The sequence below is a fragment of the Rhyacophila brunnea genome, unplaced genomic scaffold, assembly GCF_057557595.1.
Source record: "Rhyacophila brunnea isolate RB1 unplaced genomic scaffold, BYU_Rbru_1.0 scaffold_10, whole genome shotgun sequence".
NCBI lineage: Eukaryota > Metazoa > Arthropoda > Insecta > Trichoptera > Rhyacophilidae > Rhyacophila > Rhyacophila brunnea.
The window spans coordinates 31250497-31273688 of NW_028232752.1; the positions used below are offsets into that span (position 1 = coordinate 31250497).

Genomic DNA, 23192 nt, shown 5'->3' on the forward strand with positions numbered 1-23192 from the left:
ACTGAGTATAAAGCTTTCTTTTAACTTTTGTAAAAGCTCTGTAATGTAGGTATAGTAAAATAAACTTTTTCATCTAGTGCTGTCGCAGCAAAAAGTAAGAAGAGTTGCAAGTCACGGGGCAGTATTATTAGGATGACAGTTTTTAAGTGAACTTGTCTTTCACTCAACGTTACTTGTATGCTTCTTACAGTTGGTGCATTATGATAATGTTTTACGTACTTTTATATCACTTATATTCACATTAAATGGGTAGTAAGGAAAGGTCACTTTACATTTTAACATTTTTTTCATTCAATCTTGGATAAACGAAGTGGTATCCATGTTCTGACAAAATGAAAAAGAATAGAGATTAGGAAAAAAAGAATAGTGCAGAGTAGATGGTAGTGGGATTTCATTATTTCGGCCCAGGACATGGTACAAAAGATTGGTTGAATGACAATCAGAATAAGTATGTTTTTATAAAATAGAAATCTAAGAAAAACTTTTATAGTATATAATATTATTATTATGTCCATGACGTGGGGTAATACAAAAATTCGGTAAGTTTCAAAATCATGTTATAGATTAATTGCAATTGGAAGTTTGACATGCTCTTTAAAAACAGACATAATGCTAATTTCTTTGTGCTTTATATGCATGTTATATAATTATATCGAATGACATTGATTTTTTTCTACGAGTAGCTTGTTAATTTATATGGACACATAACCCGTTGTTAACTTTAAATTACTAAATTATCGACATACTAACTTTTGGCAGCAACCCCACAATGTGTTCTAATTTTGATTGCACACTTTGATTGCGTTAGTAAAACAGTAAATCTATAAGTTACGGACGGTTTTAAGTGCACGTATTTATTTGTAATTCTATTCATAATTTTATATAATAAATTATTTATCTGTACAATAGAAATATTATATACCCGCTATGATGAATTGGGCAAAATAATGCCATTGTCATAAATGGAAAAAAATCTAAATAACATCATTTTAATCAGAACAATATTATAAATTATTATATACTTACACAATGTCATATTTCATCTTATTTTTTTATAGAATACCTATACATAACAACAATTTCGTCACTGTTCTGGCAGAAAACACTAATTCGAAAAAATGAAATATTGAGTTAGTACCAAAATGTTCCTTATTTCAAACTTTACCGCCTGGAAACCTTCTAAATAAATAAACAGTCTTTATATTAAAGTCATCCTTTTTACAATTACTTAATAAACTCACATGATAGACTATTATTTCAAACATTTTAACAACTTCAAAGTCAAATTACTCAAAACTAGTATTCTCCAGTTAGTGTGTTCTGCCAGAACAGAGACGATTTTCACATTAATTCATATTTATTCATGATATTTTTGACAAGTAATTTTTGGCAGTCCTAAAGTTTAGTCTGCCAGATCCATTCCATTAAAATAATTGTAATCTTACGTAATAAAAAAGAGATAAAAATAGCTGACAGTGACGGGTTATTGAATTTTTATAAGGGCCAATTTCTAAACTGCTATAATTTATATGCGTCAATTATTTTATTATTACTTTAATTTAAAATAAAATAAATACATAATTAAATTTTGGTAAATATTTTGGAAAATAATTGTTTTAAATAAATACATATTGTAAGTGCTTAAAACTGAATTCTACCTACATTGCAATAAGGGGGATTACTACAAATTTTTCTTAGATATCAATAAATTTTCTATAAAAAGAACTCATTTTCTGTTAGATATTGTATGGAATGGTGTATCCTATAGATATATCAAATCTGTCATTTTTTTATAAAACATATTGTAATACAAATAAATGACATATAATATGTAGCTACATAAGGATTTAATATTGGGTGTAGAATATTATTTAAAAATACGTATTTATTTACAATATGATCAGATGATATCAGATGCTTATTTTATTCATCGTTCATCGTTCATTTCATTAATTTGTCGTAATGAGACTGTCAAGGCCAGAGGAGAAATACAATAATTAGGTCTGCTAATTAATATCAATTATTAAAACTACATATATTATGTTACAAAAGTCTTTGTATGAAGATAGGTGAATCTCAGGTAAAATAATAAGAGATCATACAGACCTATGGAAGTTGGCAATGTGGCAAGGACGGGAAAAATACGAATTTTGGAATACACGTCATGTACATCATGATGCACAATATAAGAGTCAGTCCTGACTGATTCATAACGATAATGCATTCAAATCACATATATAATACTTATAAACAAGAGTTATGTTTAATGTTTATATGAAGTATATATAAACACAATTATATACCACGTCGTTAGATAAATAATAAAATTAACAATGGATAAAATAAATAATAATCTTATATTAATTATTTTGAAATATTAATTTTAAACACCCAATTTAAATCTCAATAGGCATTGGAAATAAATTATCTCATTCCAGACAAATTATTTGATCAATATTATATTTTAAATAAGTGTGAATCCTTTGAAGTATGTTATTAAATTTAATCAATCGGTTATGAAATGTTATGAATTTAAACAATAATATACAATTCTAATAATATAACAATTTATATATTCCAACGTAAAGAGAGTATTTCGATTTAGGTTTTTTTTTCTCAGACGTGCAATTTTTGTATACATATTATTCTATTTGCATACAGCTAGCAAGCAATAGAAACTTAAAAATAACATGTTTTTGCATAGGTATATATAACGTGGGTGGATGTGGGAGCTTTATTTCAATATTTCATAGATGCGTACTCAGGAAATGCAATAAAATTGACATTCTGATATTTATTTTCGTAATGTTAGATGAAAATTTCATACAATTTGTTGTGGAAACAACGTACTTAAAGTATATGGAATATTTAAAATACAGGTTATATACGCATTGTATATAATTGTAATTATAGTAAAAAGTAGCTCAGAAATAACTTACTATTAAAAACTAATGGCAAAACTAATCTTTTATTAAATGTCTTAAAATTCAAATCATCGTGTATTACGCAATGTGGTATTAATAATGTTTCGCTTATAACTTATACCATACAGTTTTTTTATATTGTAACTAGTAAAACAGAATTAATTAAAACATTATTTTATTAACACTATTAGTGTGTGATAATACGTTAAAACTATCTGAATATTTGAACCATTCATGGTAGCCTTTTTATACATAACTTCTGTCAATACAAACGAAAGACGAAACGATAATCACATATCACAGGTCTAAAAATCTTTTTGGTGCTGTTATTAGATATGCATTTTTAATTATTTTATGTGACATATTATTTCTTTACTAAGTTAAATCAAGTAATGTAGATTATTTTTTTCAGAACTTATGAAATAAAAGTTGTTTGTTGGAAACGTACCAGGATTAGATAAATTATTTAACAAAAGGGATCTTTAAAGGTTTCTATCATTAACCTTTTAATTTATTACCAATAAAACAAGGTTAATTTCTTATTATAATCATTATTGTATCTACAATTCGATGTGATCTTGCCCATCACTCAAAGAGGTTTTTAATAGATTTTTTATTTTGGTTTCGAATACTTTTCTAAGTTATGTCTTTTAAATAAATAGTATTAAATTATTAAATTTTCTGTTTTACATTGTTTCGAATAAAAATCATTTAATAGCAGTATGAACCAGTAAGCAAATATGAAAGATCGTACGTCAAAACTTTAATCGAGCTATAATATTCTTCTGAATTTAAAATAAGTAAACTTAAAAAAACCGGCAAAACTTTTATAATAAACTGGTACGTGCAGGTAAGTACCTGAATAATAAAATTTTATGTATTACATAATATATGGTTTTTATGGTAAAAAATCTACTTCTAAACATTAACATAACAGATTTCGTTGGCAAGTTATGATAATTTGGATCATCATTATCATCGTCGGTCGGGTCGATATACTGCTAAATAAATACATCCCTTAGATCCTTCCACTACTAATCTACCAAAAGATTTTTGCTACAACGAAAATGTATAAAATTAATTCGGAAAAACGGTCAAAAAAGACCATACAGAAAGGCCGAAAAGAACACACAACCTTTATTCATTTCATGATTTCTTCAAAATTTAACTATTATGTATATATTACACACAACAAGGTTTTATATTTTTCTTTAAAAAAATATATATTTTTTATTTATAATTATAAAACAACACCTAAACCTTATATTTTCAATGCTAGTAAGGTAAGAATATTAGTAGCTTCTAATTATATAATATTATGTTTAAAATGCCGAATTTTCTCCATAAACGTTAACACATATTTTTAATTAACTATTTATTTTATTTACGAATAATTCACGAGATTTTAAGAATGTTCTATTCTAATTATTGAACATATATCATTCTGAAAACACTCATAAAAAAATATTGCTAATAGAAAAAATCTTTTTAAAAAAAGTAAGACACCATAAGTTCGATTTCTGCCGGATGTCTTACTTTTTTCTTTTTCTATTATCTCATGCATGTTTTCAGAATTATGTAGGTATGTTCTTTAACACATAATATTATGCCATAATGGGATATTATTGTCAGTGAAAACTTCATCTTACTCAATAAATAGTAAAATATCATATAGAAAAGTCTTAAAACCTACAAATTATAAGATAACATCGTCAGTTATATGGGTATCAGAAATTTTACGCAAGAACGATAAAGCATCGATGATTCAGTGGTTGGATCACTCGACTAGTAAGCGAAATACATTTATTAATATTATTGTATTCTAATCCTATTCGCTCCAAAAAATCTATATTTTTTTTCAAATTTTTAAGTTTTCAAGTTTTATAAATTTTCGAATACCCGAAAAACATAAAAAAGGTTAGATGGACTAGAATTTTATTAGAACTCATATTATTCGCTGACTAGGTAAGGACACTAATTGTCTTATTGTTAATGTTTTTGAACTGTTTGTTATACGAATTAGCTCTGATGATTACGGTGTATTTCATATTCTACCTATGGTACAGGATACCTATGGTATGATACAGTTTTATAAAAAAACTATTGTTATAAAAACTAACATGATTATTAATTACATCTGATTTTCAACATTTAAAATTTAATACTGTGTATTCAATGAAAAATAATTCGAATCAAAAATTCGTAGAATTTTTGTTCATAAAGAAAATATAAGAAAGATCGCACGTCAAAACTTCAAATATGAGCTATTTTTATTTCTAACTATAAAATATGAAAGGTTACAAAAAATATCGTGAAACTTTTATAATAAACTGATAAAGGTACGTGAAGGTAAGTACGTGGGTACTAAGTACCTGAATAAATGAATAATAAACCTTAATGGTAACAAATCTACAAGCAAATACTAACATAGTAGATTATATTTTCATAATATATAATATTATATTTGGTTTATCTTCACTATCAGCTGGGTCGATATTATATTCTGAAATGAATGCGTGTCCTACCTCATACACAACATTTTTTTCTGCGATAAAGGTTTTCCAGAAAAGTATTGAATTTAGGTACTATATTTTTATATAACCTAATATAAAACTACTTTAATTTCGGACGGAGTGTTTAGGATCACAGAGGACTAACGATAAAAATGCATGTTTTGAGTTAATCTCGGTTTCGATAATATTGTAATGTCGTAATTAAGTAAAATAACGGAGCTTACTTCGAAAAATATACTGGTACGAATCCAGCGATTACAAGAGTCAAGTCCCGACGGGTATCGTATTATTTTCAAAAAAAAAAAATGTTTCTAGTGCATATAATTATGATACATGAGATGTTTTCAAAATATGTATGTTAAAACAACTACTTTAAGTTTAAGCATCTTACACAAACGGGATAATTCTGTCAAAACACCGATGCAAATGTCCACTTTACAATTAAAATTATTAAGCTGACATAATTTGGGGTTTTGGTGCCTCTAATGCGTATTATCCCAGGGGCCCTTCAAAAGAAAATAGGGTACTGATTGCACAACCTGGGAATATACAAGAACACTAGTGAGTAAAACAGATTGTTAAAGGCATCGCGTTGTCCATATACCCCAACTAATGAGCGGTCACGAACCAAGTGAGTTGGTAAGGAACTAATTAATAGAAAATTGTAGCGAAATTCCAGACATAATAAAATATTTAAATCTTTTTATATCTGAATGATGAAATAAAAATGTAACCGAGTGTAAATCTGTCTCAAATAATATTTGTTACTTTATGTAGGCATTTACAAAAATCTTTTGCTGAGAATTTAATCACATCAAAAGATGTTGTTTACATTGAAAGATACTGCATTGCAAGAAGAAACTTTTGTCATTTTGAGAAAGCTTATTTGTCTATACATTTTTTATGGTAAAAGCTCGCATGATATTGCGAAGGATTTTTATTGGTAATAACATGCTAGAGTCAGTTTAGTGAAAGAGGTTATGACTTACTCCCGGCGACTATATGTCATTCCATACTTGGGAAAGTTTTCATTTTGAGAGCGTTTTATGGAATTTTAGAATGGATATTTTGTAACGGATTTACGACTATTCATTTATCATTTCGGTTAAACGTCTTGCCGCATTTGAAAAATGTTCGAGAAATGGTTGAAAATAAATAAGCTGTGCTTTATTATGGTGTCAATAATGTACCTACATTTTATTTTTTAAAGATTTCACAGTAGTGTGAAAACTGATATATTTAGATTTGAGGAAATATAATTTAAAGAGACTAATTATATTTTCATTTCTTGTAAAATGGAATTCTACCAAGTAAATGCTAACTCAATTAATAATTTAAAGAATATATAGAATTCTGAGAAGTATATTTAAGCACATTTAAATCATCTACTTAGACTTATAAAATTAATTAAAAATATTGTCACATAGATTAGAAGAATGCAACATACATATTTTTTTAGTACGTTACCGGATTACCTTTCAAGTGTGGTGTTGCAAACGCGAAAAACAATTTAAAGTCAGTAGTTAAGTAGCGAAGAGAATATTTTTAATCCTATTCTATCCGAAATAAATCGGTTAAGCTGGCCACCAGTTGTGAAGGTTCCATACTATGCAATTAATTAAGGCCTACTAGGTATCTTAAGAAAAAATAACTGCTTTTTGACGTATTTAAATAATAGCTTAATTATTTTATATTCTACGTTACCGTATAGCGTACATAATAAAAATTTAAAATTTAAATCTCCAAAGAATATTTTCATATTCGCAATTAATTGTTTTTAATATTAAAACATAAGTAAGTGATCTTGAATATACATAAATTGAAAACACCTCAGATATATATATATATATATACCTACTAGAAAAAAACCATATTTGAAAAAAATAAGACGCCCGACGAGATTTTAACCCGTAAATAAACTGGTATCGCGCCAATATGCTTTAACCAATTAAGCTACAGGCCCCTACTTAATTACGATAATGTTAACTAGTATGTCCTATATGCAATCGAATTGCGTTATTTTTGACTATATTTTTTTGTATTTAAAATTAAGGAATCATTAATTGCCTTCGAATGTTACATTCTAAAATCTGAATTATTCGCTGAATAAAAGAAATGAGTTTGAAATGAAAAGTTTTATTATTAATAGTTATTATGAAGATTGTGTAATATATTTGCAGTGTGTTATATTATTATATTAAGGAAATTATTGCTGTACTGATCTGAGTTGTTAAGTTTTCCATTTTCATTTTGATATATGATTATATCTCTCTGACAACTTTAATGCTTTAAGTTTGATCATTAATAAAATCAACGTTGCGACAATAAAGCGAAATTAACATAATTAATGTAAAATACCGCTTTACGATTTCGTTTAATAAACTGAAGAATTCCAACACGCACTATTAAAATGATTATAATATAATATATAGCTAATAAATTATCATTTGAGATTTTAGTAACGGAATCAAGTAAATTGGTCTAGATCAGATATTAAATATTTCTATACATATGAATTTTTTCATTATATTGCTTCAATAATGATGTAAATCGGTGCCGAAGGGTAGATGTAGGCTGTTAATATTCGTCATAAATAGTGCATACTAAACTTTGTCAGTCAAGCGTATTTGTTTTCATTGCACAAAGACTACAATATTGTGTAGATAGCGTTTGTTACTTTTTTTAAATTCAATTAAACCCTGCCTCATCTAAGCTCAAGTAGAAAATAGTCCAAAATATTTGTTTATCTATAACATATCTATAATTATGCCTAATTGTACATAATTTTAGATATTTTATTGATGAAGAATATTTTTTATCGATTATGTTTTGGTACAATAATATATCATAATATATTGTATTCTTAATTCAATGAAAACAAAATAAATATGTATGACTGAAATTGTGTGTTTTATTTTGTTTACCTATATCACACCCAAATTATTATAGTTTGATTTAGACAGGCTTTAATTGAATTAACAAACTAACAAACACTGTCTTCATATTGTAGTCTTAGTTCAATGAATATAAATAAGTATGACTGTGAAAGACTCATGTGAACTATTTAATTCGAATCTTCATAGCCTACCTCCACTCCTCACCACTATTATAAATAATTATATTATAATGTGAATGCTTTCGTTTATATAAAAGTTTTAGTAGTCATCTTGGCAATATCTATACAATATCAATCGAGTCAGCATTTACTTGATGAAATTCCAATTTAAAAAAATGATAATAATTATATTAAATTCTACGGAACATTTTTTACATAAACCATTAAATATATATAAACTATAAAATATTAATATAAATTTTATTATATTAAGTTCTACCCACAGGATATTTTAAGTCAATAGATAATTTGGTTGTAACTATCAAGACTACAAAAATATTCTACGCTTACGTTTCACAGTATGAGATAGTATGATCTCTTTCCTTCACTTTGGGAATATTCAAGAATAATACTTAGTTACATCGAAAGTATATTAATTTCTATAATTTTTTATATATATATTATTTCCATAATTGTTTCTATCTATATAAATTGTAATCTGCAGGAAAGTAAATTAATACGGTTTTATATTTTCGTAGTCTTGATAATGGTGTTACGACTGAAAAAGCTATCGACTTAAAAATATCTTGTAAAACATATAATTCATATTATCATTGTGCAATATTTACACATTTAATGGTTTATGGGTATTAATAGTAGGATTTTTTTTAAATAAATCTATAAATAAAAAAAATACTAATAAATCGCTAATCTAATCATTGCTCAAGTTACATTTCATTTCAATCTCACTTTCATATTATATTTAGATTCCACATATTATATAGATACTGTTTTTTTTTCGACGTCAATCATCAAGCAGATGGTTGAATTGGGTCTCAGACGATTTCGCACATCTGGACAACTCAAAAACTTAGCAAATGCATTCTGGACGTCAGAACTGGACAATGTGTAATAAAATTGGTCGTCAGAAAATATAGTTAAATGTATGAAAAATAAATACGCTTAAGTACAAAGCAACTAACAAAAGTCTAATAATATATATTTATAGTATCTACATATAATAGAGAATAATATTTTTTTAGTGTTTCCAATAAAGTAGCTTATATTATACCCGACTGTGAATAAATGCGATAAAAACAAATCATATGTAGTACATATTTCAAACTAATAACACTGATTTGCATTCTTAGTGACACGTGGTCAAAATTACTATTGTCGTAAAATAAATTCTATTTTTTGGCACGTGCAAGTATATCATAGTACGTTTTGATTGATCGAATGTTTCAGTACAAGCCCTTTGGGTACTTTGCGTGTTGCCATATATAAGCCTATGAAAAGGTTCCGATGCCTGGATGGGCGATAAGAAAACTAAATCATGTGAAATCTGGGCCACGGAAAAGCGGTTACCAAATTATTGAACCACTTTACTGGGTATGAAAATAAAACCAACGCTTTTTTGTACGGATTGAAGGTTACGCGAAGGGATTTTTCACGCTATTTTGGTTAATATTTCGTCCGTGGAAACATTGTTTTATTAAGGCGCCTCTGGTCACGCGAGAATTAAAATATATATTTTAAAAATCATTTCAAACATTTTGAAAGTAAACGTTATACTTTTTTTTAAATATTACTGTGAGAAAATTATTATTAAGTTTTATTTGAAAAAGCTTTTGAAATTTATAGTATATCATTTTAAACTCACGCAATTCGAGTAGATTTAAAAAGAGAATATTTAAGTATATTTGACAGTTTTGTGTAATAACGTAATTTGTGTCATGTAATGAGAATTAACAACGTACTATCATTTAAATAATCATTAAATAAAATAGTACACCAATTTTATTTAAATATTGATACTTGATTTGAATGGTCATAAAATAATAATATATTCTTAGAAGTTTAGGTTAACATAAGGATAAAAAAAATTACATGGTTGTAAATTTAGTGGATTATATTTAAGGGGTAGAAATGGCAAAAATGTGGAATCCCAGGCATTGATGTATAAATTTTGTGCATTATGCATATATAAAATTACTATATGCACTAGATTGAAGAAGAATTATATTTATATTTTAATAATTACATAATGATATTGAATATGCCAATGATGGGCTTACATGAAGTCAACGAGAACCACATTCTGGATTTTCATATATATAAAGACCCACACCATAGTCACGTTCTCACGTAGTATTAAATACACAAATTCAAATTTAATACGCGCATTTTGTCAGTTACAACATTTAGAAACGAAAACTCGAGGAAATAAAAGTATAACGTGGAAAGAAAATACCTATATTTTTATCAAGAGATATCGGGAGCCGCACTTCATCCAACGAAGAGCCGCATTTGCCCATGTCTGGTATATGCGGACTGTATTTATATCGTGCGCCATCAATGGCAGATTACACACTAGTAATTTTCTATTTGAATCAGTGTCACTTGCAAGTGTAATTGTTGTACAACAATGTAGGTAAGAATTAAAGTTTGTATATGGAAATCAGATCCAGTGAAAATCCAAGAAAAGTACATACATTGATTTTTACAATCACAGTTAGCAAGGCAAAATAGAGGAATATGGTTGGTACGCTGTAGTAACCAAGTGAAGGAGCTTATAGCAGCAGCTTTCATTCCGGAGTAGAATGTTTTAGTCGCTGAGAAAATGACCACATTTCAGGATGGTCACGATCGTCAGTCACGAGAGAATGATAGAGAAAAAAACTTAACATTTACCAAAACTTGTAAAAAATAAATTAGACGTAAAAATGTAGTACACTAATTACAGGATAATGCAACGAATAGTGGAAAATTCTTCACTATGTAAGAAATAATTTTATCGTGAAAAACTAGTGACCTCGTTGGATATTATAAAGATATTGGTTTGTAAATGTAAGTAACATTTTATCAACGCATGCCAAATTAATTAATAAGTAAATTTCAGAAGTTATGGTAAAAAATAATATTATATTTTTTCGGATTATTCTCATTTTTGCCTAGGTCGTTTTTGCCGGAACAAAATACCGCATATTTGACGTTACTATCTACTGTACCTAAGTATTTCAAAATAGATTGATAACTGAAAATCCAGGATTGGTGCCGATCATAATTTCTAGATATATCCTGTAATTCCGTTGAAAATAAAAAGGTTCTCATGTAGTTCTAACCGGATCAGTCGGTCTTAACGAGAGAAAATTTCTCATTTTTCAAACAAATATCATCGCGCAAAAAGTCACTTCATAACTTCAAATAATACTAAAATATAAAATAATATAATAAATAGAATATAAAATACTAAAAATACCAATCAAAAAATCATAATACTACATAACAAGCTAATCTAAATACATATTTGAAGGTCATTACCGTTTTTAATGCCACAGTATATGCCTGCAAAATGATTGGAGAGGTATTGGGAGGTAGTGCAAGGTGAAGAGGAAATCAAGTTTCAGTGTGGATTGTTATCCTTTCACAATTTTTCTATAATCCATTACCTTAATAATGCAATAAGCAGTCTAATCCACTAGTAAACAAAGATCATAATTATTTATTATTTATTATATTCTATATTATTTATGATAGAATGCCACAAGTTTGACTTTATGCTTAGCAAAGGCGATCGTGTTGTTATCGAATCGAAATATCATGAGAGTATTTCTAGGATTGGAAAATATTATTCCCGTTTCCTTGATAAAAACATAAATATAGAAAAATACTATGATATACGGATTTTTTTTCTCATCGATATTTTCAGTTAGGTATATTATACATTGAAATGTCAGCTGAATTGTCTTGTCCATTGCCACGATTACTTCATCAACATTGTTTCTAGGCCGAATAAGCTCTTTTTGTCGTTTTTCTCCTTCGCAGTATGACTTATAATCTTCCTATCATCACTTTTCAAAACTATTTTGTCATCAATACATATAAATGACTTACGGCATATACAAATAAAAATATGTCAAATGCTTTTACGGTAAAGGGAACGAATAGGAAAGAGCGAGAAGGGATTTTAGTACACTAAGCTGCCGCACATCAATCTAAACTTTTCGCATTCTAAATCGCTTCGCACATACAAAATTGTCTCGACAACTATACAGCCGTAAATCAAAAGTCGTAGGAATGTTGCAACTTTCACCTGCGCACATAGCCCCGGCGCGTCATATAGAGTTATAGACTATAAAAGACGGAATACTTCCGATCCCTTCTTAAATTCATCACTTTGAACTCCTGACTCTTCGATAGTGTTTCAGTACACGGATACAAAGGACATTTCATATCATTAAATATAAATGACGGCTGAGCAAGTCCAGATACTTTTTTTAGTTTCTAAACTCATTCTCTAAGCACCAAGGTGCATGGTTGCTACATCAGTCCCGTGCAGCTTCATTTCGGGACAAGGAAGGATGTCATTGAAGGCAGACATGCAGACATCACGGTATATGCATACATGGCGGGTTGAGATGGGGTAACTCAAATCATAGCCCCCGGGAGTAATACTATGCGAACTCCTCTCAAAGTGGATAAACGTCATTGTAAATTAGGGTGAAAGATAATTTTATAATTATTGAGTTTAGATAGCTATTTCTATATATTCCAAATGATTCTCCTCGATTTGCCGCCCCTCGAGAAACTGTCGCTCTCAAGCGACGCTCAACCTGTATACCCCCACGAGACGTCACCGCATTTAGTTATATTAAAATTCCATTTTCTGTTGCATTAGTTATGAGTTCATATGTGCTACCCAGCGAAGATGTCGTTCGTCTTAAGTGTATTTTTTTTAATTAAAAAAAAGATGTTTAAATAAATGAAATTACAACATATAATTTACAATACCTACGCGCTTTAGTTTGAAAAAAATATTGGCAGATCTTAAAGTAAATTCTAGACTATTGTACGTCAACATCTTCTTGGCTACGCGAAGGAAGGCGCTGTTGTCTACTAAATGGGAGGAGCTTATTAGTTTATAATGGAAGTGCGGTTAAAAATGGGAGGAACATGTTAGTTCATAGTTTTAACACGTAGCCAAGAAGATGTTGTCATAGAGTAGACCTTATTATTAATTAACAGTGAGATATGTTCCACTGAATAATGAATACACACCATTTCCCATTAATATTTATTTTTATTTTTCTTGTTTCATATTTGCATACTATTTTTGCGAGACAACGAAGTTTGAATCTGAATGTCTGGAGAATAATTATTTTTCACATCGACCGTATAGCCGGCGGGAAGTGTGCTATCATTAATCATTAATATAAATCGTAGTCTGGCTTTATATTAGAATAATTATATTTGTATTGGAATGAATTATGTTTGTTAATGTATTTTCCCTCTACAAAGATAGGTACATACTATAGAGATATTATGTGATTATATTCCATATTATGACCAGCTCGCATGGAAAATTTGTTTACTCTTAAGTAAGCTTATTCGTAATATTTTTGTTAATGTATTTATTTTTTACATAAATAGAAAATTATTTTACATATAAGAACATCTCATTTGTATTATAAAATATTTCCATCACATTATATTGTGTTTAGAGAAATATTTAATAAAAAAATATCTTCATGGAATATATATTAAATAATATTATTATATATATTTATGTACTTGGTAAATAACATAAAATATCTTTAATACTATTATAGCAATACTTATATTATAGACGATAAATCATAAAGGTTGTTAAAAGTTCAGAAATGAAAATTATATAATATCAGGTATATAACATTCATTTTATTTGTATATAAAATTGTAAATAAAAAACGTGTATTAAAAGACAATATTTTTATTATCAAATGCAGGCTTACTCACTTATTATTTTCGGATGTTGCAGTTTTTGCCTTTCCTGAAACAAATAAAATATTTATATCAATATTATTCATAATAATAACAATAAAAAAAAATAATCAAAGACTGAAAATTTACTAGTTAATTTCTTCGTAATTAAATGGGACGCATATAACTTATTTGCTACTGCATGTAGGCGCGAATTCAGTAAATACGTAGTATTTTTTTAAACATATATTTCTAGTTCTAAGGTATTATTCTAGGGATATATTTTTAATTATTAATGTTTAATCAAATTTAATTAAAATTTTACCCTACATACTATATCAAAGAATCCGTCACGATGCAAGAATAACAAAATACGATGGACAAACTTGGTGGTTTTTATATTATTGATTATAATATAATTGAATATAGGTACCTTAGTACGAAACGGTTACAATTTGTAGGTATAATATTTTTATCAGTTATCGGTGATTACATTGCTTGTGTACCGGATTGTCTCAATCGGCTCACCAAAGGCGATTTCTTTAAATTCGCCCAATTTATTCGACATTGCTAATAAGCACAACGTATTCAATTAAATTTATATTACGTTTAGTTGTATTCTTTATGAATTAAGAATGATATATTCAGCCACAACTTTATATTATATTACGTAGATACTTTTTTCCCTGACATGCAAACAAAAGGTTTCATCTTTAACGTATTTACGATATTTTTATCATTGTTTTACATTAATCGTGGGGTAAGGGTTGGCGTGCCAAAAGTGGTCAGTGTATGATAGCTAGATGGGTAGAGCTCCACTAGTTCTCTATAAATACATACTTATAATATCCATAAACCTTATAAGTATGTGACAAAATTGAAATTTTACAAAATATACAACACTGTATGAGAAGCAGAAACATGAAGGTGGGATATTTCAATGTGTATTTTTTGTAAGTCTTTGAGGGGAGCTCATCATTTTTGAAGTGTTTATTATTGGTCCCATGTGACTACATGCATTGGTGGTCAAGGCTGAGTATATTATAAAGGCCGTAGCACTTAATTGAGAATTACGATGGTAGTGGTGGTTCGGTGACGTGTTCGCAATAAATGAAAATTTTCGATTCTATACTTCGTTAAAATTATTTCAATACTCCCTCCAAGCCCTATCATTCCCTACAAACAGTTAACCATATTATTATTCCATTCGAAGTATGAGTAATAATTAGCAATACCATCGGAAGTTTACAGTTTTCTGTCGTGGCCTAACTATATAATGGGGTTTGATTGGAGGTACTACGGTCTTATTTATGTACATGTGGTATATTATAAAAAATTTGAGGTTTTACCAACTATGCGGTATAATATAAATAAACAGACAAAATAAAATTTACATTGGAGGTTTCAACAGCTTAATAGCTAAGTATAATTTTATTTTGATATACATTATGTCATTAATAGACGAATCAAGCAAAAAATAATATGGCTTTATTTTTACTTAGATATTTCGAGTTGTTAAATTATTCAACCTAATAATTTAATGCTTTGATGTATTTTATTGCGTTTAGTATTATATTTTGCGTCAAATGGCACATAGAAACGTAATAATTCATGACTTAAGAGGAGTTATTACTGTGTAATTTTGTGATAATAATTTTATTTTCGTAGTCGCCGAAATTTGCTTTTGCTCAGAAGGCAGAACTATTTTCGTACATTTTGAATGAATAATAAAGTTTAGGTATTCAAATACAAAATTTTGCCAATTTAGCAAAATTAGCATTTAATTACGCATACTTAAAAGTTCAACGTCAAACGACCTGTAATAATAATTATTATATAATAGTTAGTTGGTACAAGGTATGGAAATGAGATTATCTAATAACTAGTTAACGCATAAAATTACAATTATTCCAATAACCGAATTTTTTAACAGTTAGAGTGATAATACAAATTAAAATAATATTTTTCTGTGCGATATTTAAATATGCCAATAATGTTATGAATATGCCTACCTAATTAACATAAATAATAATGGGTATCTATTTCGGTTGTTCATTCAGTTAAATGATATAATATTATTATTATTATTTGATGCAGCGAATGCATTATTTCATCAACTACTACCCCATTGATATTCTTTTTCGCCTTGGTAATAATAATTGATGGCGGTATCTGGTGACCATCCCTTCTAAGGCAAACTGACACAACCGTAAGGATGTTATGTCATACATTTCTTAATGATCGATTATTTTATACAATTAAATGTTAACTGCATGTTATATACACAAAACTATGACTAAATTGTATTCAAAAAGATTTATTCCTTTGAAGCGATCAATTACCCTTTAAAATGCCTAAACGACTAGCAAAATAACATAAATATTTTGTGACCTAATCGGGGTTCAAACCCAAAGCCCCCCGATGAAAAAGCGAGCAACTTTCGCAAATTTGAAGCATAGAGTCGAAGAATTCATTTCAAATTTATATATTTTGGTTCAGTTTTTTCATTCAAATGCTGCACATACCTACCCTAAAACTGAGGTTAGGATTCTTGTCTCTACTTCAATAGGCCGTATATTATAATTATTATAAGTACTGAATTTAAATGAATGTAATTATTATTTTTATATATATTCGGTCTCCATTCATAGAATTGATATACTATAAATAAATCGCCATTTCCGCTCCGACACGGAGTATATAAACCTCCACAACACTCGTTAGACCAATTGACAGACCGAGTTCGTAAATATACATAATATATTACTATTTTTATAAGTCCGTATGAGTGAAATGTTTATTCGATATGGGTGACCAAATTTAGTGAGTGGTAGAAAAATCGTAAAAATTCAATGGTTAGTAACAGCCATAAAGATAATATCCTCTCAGTGATCCACTTTCCAAAAATAAAATTACAGCTAAATAATAACACATAAAATGTAAAACTTTGTATAGCAGATTCGTAATTAATATTAAATTTATTAATAATTTAACATAAAAAAATATATAGTCATCTCAACTAAACTAATTTACCCCACAATAAGTTATAATACCTATCCTTATTTTAGTATTTACATATTATGTACATAATACTTCACAATGCCATTTTTGTGATACTTTTCTTTTAGTTGCAGGGTTTTCTGCAGATAGAATAATTGTGTCGCTACATTTCAAAATCAGCCAAATCCACCTTTAGGTATTTTTTTACTTTTTTGTGAATATCTGAAGAACTACTGCTTTCTGACATTTCTGCATTATCAACATATAGACTTTATTAATTTTAAATATTCCATACTCGAAATAATATAAACTTTCACCCTTGTGACTGTGTATTTGAGAAAACAAAAAGCTGTTTATCTCCTATTCATCTATTATGGACTTGGCTGATTTTGAAATCTAGCGACACAATTTAAAAAAAAAATGTGTATATATTATCTAATTCTTTGCTGAATGCAAAATTTTTCAATTGCATGTATTTTTTTAACGATTGAACTTTGTGTGATTTTGTGTCAAGGTGACTATTTGTCTCTAGGGGTAAGCCTTTTAATTTACCTTCAAAGGAAATAGCAATATTATATTTTACCAATGAATATAATAATAGAATAATAATATATATGTATGCATACTTTATATTATACACAATAATAAAGTGAATGTTATTAAAAAATACGAACATCTGAAAAATAGCCAGCCTTTCCTTGGTGTGTTAGTGTAAATGAAAGATTTCACGGCACGGGTACAGAGTTGGGGTATAAAAAGTCCCCTTAAAACGGGATTAAGCAATTGCCTAATTTAATTAGTTCACGGCATTATTCGCTACAAAATATATTTCAAAGCAAAAAGTGAAAGCGGACAATGGGTAAAAAATGGAGCGCATGAAAAAAAGAAAATTATGCCTAATTAAGGGCAGTTTTTACCTGTTCTAATCCTGAAGCTTTAAAACTGCGATAAAGGACGTTCGAAACGCGCTAGCTTTTTTCATCTTTTTAAAACGCTGTAAAGTTTTTTCAATGACTAATACGTTGTATTTAAATTTATTACGAACGAAAGATTGAAAATTATTTTAGTTTAACCCATGCCATGCAATATACAACATACTAATTCTAATTCTTCTTCATCGGTGGTAAAATTTTATTTTGTTTTTAGCTGTTTTTATACTTGTCTTGTACAACAGTAAGAGATATGTTCTACTAATATTTATTTCTTATAAAAATAATATTAATACAAGGCTTGTAATATTAACTTAGCGAGTCTGTAGGCATATTGTACCTAGTGTTAATATATATATATATCAACTGTAGAAAGGATAAAGGGCGTAACCCTCAGTTTTCTTCGAAATAGGTTTTATTCCATAATAACGTTGTACACGACTAAATACACATTGTGTTTAAATGATGCAAGCTGCAAATGCCGATTTATTATCTAAATTTAGCTTATAATTATTAAAGATGTTGGAGGAAGGAAAGAAGGAAGTGACGTTGGAAAAACGACCTAACTATCATTTTTATTGGTTCTTTTTTAATTAACCCAATAATTAATATCAGGTCAGATTAGGGCTATAAAAACCAAATTATTAGTTATCATGCCCTTCAAGGTTATGTCTATTTTGTATTTTAACTTTGAACGAAAACCATAATAAAAACGTTTTTGTGCCTCCTGTAAAATTTTATTTGTGTGAATTACGCCCTATTTTATTTTCACGGTCGATATGTATGTATTATATTAATTTATTCTATAAAAAAACTCGATTTTGGATTAATATGATAAATATGAAATAAATGATACATCTGTATAGGATATGTATTCAATTGACGCTCATTTAATTAACTTCAAAACTATTCACTTTTTTGATACTACCGAGACCGTACTCATGTCGAATGCATAGCGGAGGCACAGTATATAAAAAAATGGTCCACGTTCATTACTCATCTGGAAGAATATCAGTCGGTCGGCCACCGTTGTGAAATGAACAAGGGGTGAAGAGTGATTCAAGAGCACTTAAAACGTGTTACCGTGTTACTAGTTGGAATACCCTGTTGATCCGCATCACAAAGAGGTTTCGTGTGTAATAGATTTTTTACGATAAATGCACGTTAGTCAATAATTGTTCAACCAATAAAGTCCATACACTGGGTCCAAACAAGGCGTGATTTCGCTAGACACGTGAATCGAATCCTGGTCTAATGATATTATAAGGATTTACGTTTCATAAAACGTTATAGGTATATAAACAAGTACATGAGAAAATACTTACTACTATTTTTTTGTAACTTTATTCCCTAGATTAGATACAATAATACAGATGTTTTGTATAAACGCTTTGTAGTTTAAACGTTAACATATGAATAAATAATAATACTAATTATACGAATTTTTCAAATATTAAAATTCGTTATAGGGATATGTATAATCCATATATATATCATATGTGGAAGAATGTGATAAAAATAATAAAATACGATCGCATTTCGTTCTATGTTATAATATATTCAAATAAAATGAAACTGGAGCCTCCATTGTGTCATAGCTTTTTTGCAATTTAATTTGGATTTTTTTCCAACGAATGCGTAACCAATAAGCAATCTTGACAATACGACGCGCCAAAAGCGGTTTGTTCAACCGAACACAATACATTTTATATTGCAAATTTATTTTATATAACTATAGATATTTTGGAGACAAGTCATAACCGTTTATATTTAATCTGAAATTATACATGAATATTATTATTATTTTAACGCAATTCGCTCGTTTTATTTCCTTTTTTGACTAAAACATGTACCTTCTAGGTATTAGGTACCTATAGTAAAATCAATTAACTATTTTTTATTCTTTATTATTAATACCTACTCATTTTATCAATAAAAATAAAGAATTCATTGAATAATTCCAACTACATGGTCACATCTGTTTTTTAGATTTCGTCAAAAATTAATAACCTTTTTATTTTATCCAAGTAATATTTTAAAAACATAAGAGTGATTTCACAGATAAATTTTCGTATGTGATAAATTAAATGCATGCAATAATTATTTCTTCAAACCAATATTTTTCAATTTTTTTGAGTTATCGACACACTTTATTATATTTAATTAAATAACGTCCACGATAATCGAGAGGTTTATAATGTCGTGGGTCCCAAGTTCGTATCATGTTTCTGGCAAATACACACAATGTGTTTGGAGTAAGAGTATGGACCTAATTAGTTGAGCAAGTGGGTAACATCCGTTTATCATAAAAACAAAAATCTGTTAATAAAAACATCCACTCTGTGGAGGCCCATATTATTATGATCCTCTTAGAATCAGACATGGTAAAAAAAATCTAATTAGGATTTCGCAAAATACCTAAATTATTTATTTAAAAATTGTTGCTTGAAGTAATAACATATTAGCCGTTGTTAAAAATTTAGTGACACACTTGAGTTATTGTGTTTATGTTTGTATGAAACTGTGTTTGCAATATTGGGAAAGATAAATATTGATAACAAGTTATGACAATTTACTGCGCTAACTGAATATATTATTGGAGAGTAATTTGAAATTTATGGATTAAGACTTCAAATATTCAAAATATTTTTTTATTCTTGACCCTTTACTTAGTAAGTAATAAAGTTTATACTTTCTTTTATTGATTACATTTATTATATGGACGAGAATTAACCCTAATCGTTGTCAGTGTGCATTTACATTAATTGGTGCCAAAAGGCTAAACCCGAATCGCAAAAAAACTACTCAAATGGAATAGAGCAAAACTTAAATTAATTGGAATTTAATATGTTTCAGTTTATTTTAAGTAGGTACCTTTCATTAACTATTTCTTTTATTCAACTTATAATTCATAAGATTTTAGAAATGTACCATTCTAATTATTGAACATACATAATTTGTAAACACTCATGAGGAAAAATATAGCCAATAGAAAAAATCTTTGGTACTGTTCGGTTATACGGAATACAGCGGAAAACGCATTTTGAAAATAGCCGATAAACTGGATTATTTGTTAGGTTAATCTAACCAAACCTAACCTAACCTAACCTAACCTAACCTAACCCAACCTAACCTAACCTAACCTAAACTAACCCAAACTAACAAATAATCAAGTTTATCGGCTATTTTCAAAATGCGTTTTCCGCTGTATTCCGTATAACCGAACAGTACCAAATCTTTTTTGGAAAAAAGTAAGACTCCCGGCAGGATCGAACCTGCGTCTCTTAGGTATTGCGCCCTGTGCATTACTACTATGCTACGACTGCCATGCTTAATTACGACAAAATTTTTACTATTGGCCTTTTTAATTTAAATTTGGGTATTTTTTCTTATGAGCAGGTATTAAAAAGGCCAATAGTTAAAATTTGTCACAATTTAACATGGCAGTCATAGCATAGTAGTAGTGTACAGGGCGCGATACCTAAGAGACGCAGGTTCGATTCCTGTCGGGTGTCTTACTTTTTTCAAAAAAGATTTTTTCTATTGGCTATATTTTCTCATGAGTGTTTTCAAAATTATATATCTTCATTAAATACCTTTGCTTGAAATGTATATATACGTATTCACTAAGAAAGTAATTTCTCCAAACTCTCAAATAAAAATAACAATTATTTCCCATAACAAAAACAATAAGAGTGAATAATATTCTATTACATATATGTATAGCCTTTGTGTACCATACTGTGGCGTTATTATATTATTTTTAGACGCTGAACAAACCATCGTTGTATTAGGAATAACGGTGAAAATATCCAGGCTGTATTTTTCCGACAGCGCCTGTTGTGTCATTTATCACTTTCAATGTTGCAAGTCTCAGGTTGTCGGGGAAAGTTGCTTCCGAGATTTTCCGCCACAAAATTGAACTTTCGGTTGACACAAGATTATTTTTTTAAATAAAAAGTTTTCACTATGCTCGCGAACCGACAAAGCGACTGATATTAAATATAAATTGTTCATTTGAACTTTTAAAAGTATTTCTTGCACAAAAATAGTTACCTAAGTATATAATAACCGTATACAATATAATATCTAGCTAGATCCATTACATCTCCATAATATCAGTACTTCTGATACTAAATAAATTTTAATGCACATCTAAACTTTCTTTTTTATGATTGAACATGGGGCTTGAAGATATTTACTGACAATTTAATATTTTTTTTATTGTAATTTGAATGTAACATTTTTAATTAAAAATATGTTCAATAAATTATTGACAACAATTTAGAGGTTCTGACAATGGTTTGTTATTAAGAAAACTATTAAAAATGATTTAACATACAAACGCCGGCTGCCAACAATAACGAAATTGAAAAATTACTTCTATGAGAATTGTCAACACTCTAGTTAACTTCGTCACAAATAAATAGGATACATAAAGCTTAGTAGTTAGGCATATGGGCGCGTATCCCGAGGGGGCGGGTTTGATTCCCGATGGATGTCGTAGATTTTCTAAAAAGATCTTCTCTATAACCACTAGAGAAAAAGATCTTTTCTAGTGGTTATATATTTTTCTGAGGTGTTTTCAAATTATGTATGACAATTTAATAACAGCTAGATGATTGATTTATCAAAAGTAGTTATCAAACTTGGTGTACCTATGTAATACTACTAATTAATGAGATGGGTGAGCCTATTGATTACCGCATAATTTGGCGAAACTTGACATAAATTATATAGATACCCTCGTTTCATGATATTTGTCGAGTTTTTAGAGATATTTGTTTTCTTTATTATAGTTGCCATAAAAAAACCCAGCATTTGCATGAATAAAACTATCGTAAATAAAACCACCAAGCTAAAAATATATACCTTTCACTGCCACTCAAAACTCAACTATTTTTATATAGAAATAGCCAAAAACCATACAAATCTATCACTGTGACCGTACATTGGATTGAGGTGAAAAAAGGGGGGGGCTTCGACGCTCACTTTGAAATTCTCATTATTCAACTCAATAATCAAATAA

The 23192-nt window shown here is 28.5% G+C and overlaps 1 long non-coding RNA gene across 1 annotated transcript in view; it reads right to left on the reverse strand.

Annotated features, from left to right (window-relative positions):
• LOC147079087 (uncharacterized) overlaps nucleotides 1-23192 on the reverse strand; it is a 604843-nt gene that overhangs the window by 208276 nt on the left and 373375 nt on the right. Inside the window, exon 5 of the long non-coding RNA XR_015070876.1 lies at nucleotides 14271-14304. This is a non-coding gene — a long non-coding RNA (uncharacterized LOC147079087). The remainder of the gene's footprint in view (nucleotides 1-14270; nucleotides 14305-23192) is intronic.